This window comes from Bradysia coprophila, unplaced genomic scaffold (genome assembly GCF_014529535.1).
Source record: "Bradysia coprophila strain Holo2 unplaced genomic scaffold, BU_Bcop_v1 contig_31, whole genome shotgun sequence".
Lineage (NCBI taxonomy): Eukaryota > Metazoa > Arthropoda > Insecta > Diptera > Sciaridae > Bradysia > Bradysia coprophila.
Genome location: NW_023503569.1, coordinates 4,560 through 8,420, shown reverse-complemented (window position 1 = coordinate 8,420; position 3,861 = coordinate 4,560). Strand labels below are relative to the sequence as shown.

General features: G+C 33.7%; 1 long non-coding RNA gene across 1 annotated transcript; it reads right to left on the bottom strand.

The window, feature by feature from the left end:
- LOC119079209 lies at nucleotides 1–3,861 on the bottom strand. Its single transcript, XR_005088129.1, has 3 exons — nucleotides 3,334–3,861; nucleotides 1,632–1,637; nucleotides 1–115 (listed from the first exon to the last, which is right to left on the bottom strand). It is a non-coding gene; the product is annotated as an uncharacterized LOC119079209 (long non-coding RNA).

Sequence of the window (3,861 nt, the reverse complement as noted above, 5' to 3'; positions counted from 1 at the left end):
CACACTATAAAACTCTCTCTATCAACACAATGGAAAGAAAAACCAAATTAAAACGAGAAACATTAAAAACACAAAACTACTTCAATGCGGCAATAAATGAGAAAATAATAACATACTATGTGTAACATGCAAATATGGTCATGATCGTAGTTAATTTATTTAATACAGATACCAAATGTCATGTGGAATGCGTGGAACGCGAGTGCTTGGAGAAACAGCGACTGCTACGCAATTGACATCTGATTGTTTTTTTGTTGATTTGTTGGTTTTGTCGAGTGCTTTTCAATTTTAACATTTTCTTTCGCTTTGGTGTAACAAGGACTGAAACAGCTTCTAGTTTTGTGTTAAAATTGTTTCAAAGTCTTCTAAATTTTATAGGTTTCAGATGTGTTCGTATATAATAAGCCCTAATTAGGCCGTTAAATCGTGAATTTTGCTTTGTGTTTGAGTGATTTGTTTCCGTACAGAACTCATTCTGTTCTTTTTTTTTTAAAAGAAAAATTCAATTAATTTGATAATACAGTAGGCAAAGTATCTAAATTAATAATTTTCCATTAATTCGTCACAACTTTTAATTCATAATTCAATCCTGAAAATTCGTCAATCTAAAAATACACTGCTCGTTCGCATTCACATCCGCAATCAACAAACGTCAAACGGTTTTCATTGTCTCATTAGATTTTTTTGTGAAAATGTTTTTTGCCTACCTATTAAACCAGAGCTCTCAATATTTCCGAAATTGTTTCATTTCGAATAAGGAAAGTGCTCTTAAAATCAACAAATCGAAAACAAAAAACAATGTTTTTATTCTTGGAGTTATTTTCAGAAAAGTTATGATCCGCAAGTGTCGGATATCGATTTTTTTAAATAAAACTTAGATTTATGATCAAAAACAGTTAAAAACTTATATAAATTGTTCTTCGCTTGTTCGATACTGTTTTCAATTCATTCTCATTTAAAATGTGTTTTGACTACTTATCTACTCGAAAATAAAGAAATATCAGGAATTCCTAATAAGTTGCAGATGTTTTCGATTCAAAAGTTTTTTCCTCTATTTCAATGGATCTTTATTTTAATATTGAATAATAGAAGGGTTCTGTTAGCCGGGCTCACTGAATATCTTTGAATTTTGACCTAATCTCTTTTTATCTACAGAAATTCTTATCAAGTCACTTTGGAGGAATTATTTCAGCAACCCCTTCTTAATAAGATTTAAAAAATCCATTAGTCGAAAAGATAAATCTGATAAATTTTTGTATTGATATTCTTGAAATAAGTACGTTACTTCAGTTAATTCATTCTTTATTTGGTTTTTCGTTGCTTTTTTTAGAAAAATACCTTGCAGTGCTGCTTGATAATTTATTAATCCAGTGGGGAATAATATCCCTCACCTATGGCATTATGTAATAAATCTCATATTTCTATCTCCGAAATGCTGCGTAAATGTCGAACATTAACAAATTTGGACAATTGAAAAATATCAGAAAATGTGAGTGTAGAAAATGGCTTGACTACTACACCTCGTAGGCTTATCTCAAATCTTAATAAAATTCTAAGCTCTAACCGTAGCTCAACTTTTTTTCGTTAAATATATTCTTTGGTTTTTCTGTCAGAAGGATGTGCTATGTGACAATAAACTAAAGTTGGTTGATTTCTTGGACTATAGCGGTGGTTTGTAAATAAAAGACGTTAGTTTACGCAATATTTCGAGCTTCGGCTTTGCTCTTCATCAGGCTCTTTTGACTACTAATTACATTACTGAAAATCAACAAAAATATGAAGCTAAGACTACTAACTCCTCTCCACATGCATATTACAAATGTTTTGTAGCTTTGACTTTAATTTAGCCAACGGCGAAGAAACAAAATCCAACATGTGTCAATAAACATCAGACGCATCTTCATTGTATTTTCGTTAGTAATTTGAAGGACACCACGAGTGTAATCGAAAATCATTGAAATAGGAATAGCCTGAAACCTGATATGATCTGGATCAGATCTGATAGATTTTGACTTGACCTGATTTGAGTTGAACCTGAAAATACAGACCTGAATGAATTTCTATCAGACCTATTTCGCAAATTATTTTAACAATATCTTGAGAAATTTGTTACTTCTATTATGCAAATATCCTCCGTGAAACTACGAAACGAAAATTACGATTTTAGAACTCAGCGGCAAAGGAAACTAACAAGAAATATGCAATGAATCAGGTCAATCCTGGTTATTTCAGGTTAAATTTAAAACATGTCAGGTCAGATCAGGTTTTTGATTTTCATGTCAAAAACCTACCTATTCCGAGGCATAAGTGGTTTGTAGTGTGGCCAAGCTAATTCACTGACCGAAAACAGCATGGTTGCCTCACCTTTTTAAGTACAATCTTCAAAACAACCTTCAAAAGAAATCTTTAACTATTTGATTTTCCACATAAACTACATAGTTTTCTGAAACTTTGCCTAAATCTTTTGCCGATCCCAAAATGCATTCCAATTTGCTGTAAAGATCTTCGCATCATCAATTAAATACAACAGCGATTGAATTGACGATTCAAAGCTTAGAGTATGGTTAGTCTAAGATTCAAAGGCTTGCGTAGCACAAATTTCCTGAAAATAACTCCAAGAATAAAAACATTGTTTTTTGTTTTCGATTTGTTGATTTTAAGAGCACTTTCCTTATTCGAAATGAAACAATTTCGGAAATATTGAGAGCTCTGGTTTAATAGGTAGGCAAAAAACATTTTCACAAAAAAATCTAATGAGACAATGAAAACCGTTTGACGTTTGTTGATTGCGGATGTGAATGCGAACGAGCAGTGTATTTTTAGATTGACGAATTTTCAGGATTGAATTATGAATTAAAAGTTGTGACGAATTAATGGAAAATTATCAATTTAGATACTTTGCCTACTGTATTATCAAATTAATTAAATTTTTCTTTTAAAAAAGAAAAGAACAGAATGAGTTCTGTACGGAAACAAATCACTCAAACACAAAGCAAAATTCACGATTTAACGGCCTAATTAGGGCTTATTATATACGAACACATCTGAAACCTATAAAATTTAGAAGACTTTGAAACAATTTTAACACAAAACTAGAAGCTGTTTCAGTCCTTGTTACACCAAAGCGAAAGAAAATGTTAAAATTGAAAAGCACTCGACAAAACCAACAAATTAACAAAAAAACAATCAGATGTCAATTGCGTAGCAGTCGCTGTTTCTCCAAGCACTCGCGTTCCACGCATTCCACTTGACATTTGGTATCTGTGTTAAATAAATTAACTACGATCATGACCATATTTGCATGTTACACATAGTAAATGAACATAAATGAACAAAAACTTACTCCAAGGTGCTACCAGACACTACGTCCAAGAACATTTAACATACGATGAATCGGAACAAAATAGTCCAAAAACGGATTTTCCCAATCATAGAGCCGACAAGCAAGCCCAATCCGTACAAACCGATCGAGAACGACTTTAGTGAGGACGAAAAAGATCCAGACACGCGTCAGAAAACCTGGACAGGGAGTTAAGCATTTTCACACCGACAGGAATCGTATTATAGTCAGCGACGGTTCTAACAAAGAACGACCTGTTGTACTGGGCAGAAACATGCCTCGGAATAGCATACTGACGACTACGCCCAGACCTTCCATCAGCCAGCTTATCGAAGAGAAACTTCGGTTCCCTACAAGGCCATGCATAAACGAGCAGCGACGACGCTTCAGATACGTCATAATTTCACAACCTAACAATCCTTCAACGTGATCCCGAGTACTGTCGTAGCGCCTCAATCCATACACAAAACGCACACAGGCACTAAAAGCTCACTCCAACGACCGAGCATCAGCGGCCGACA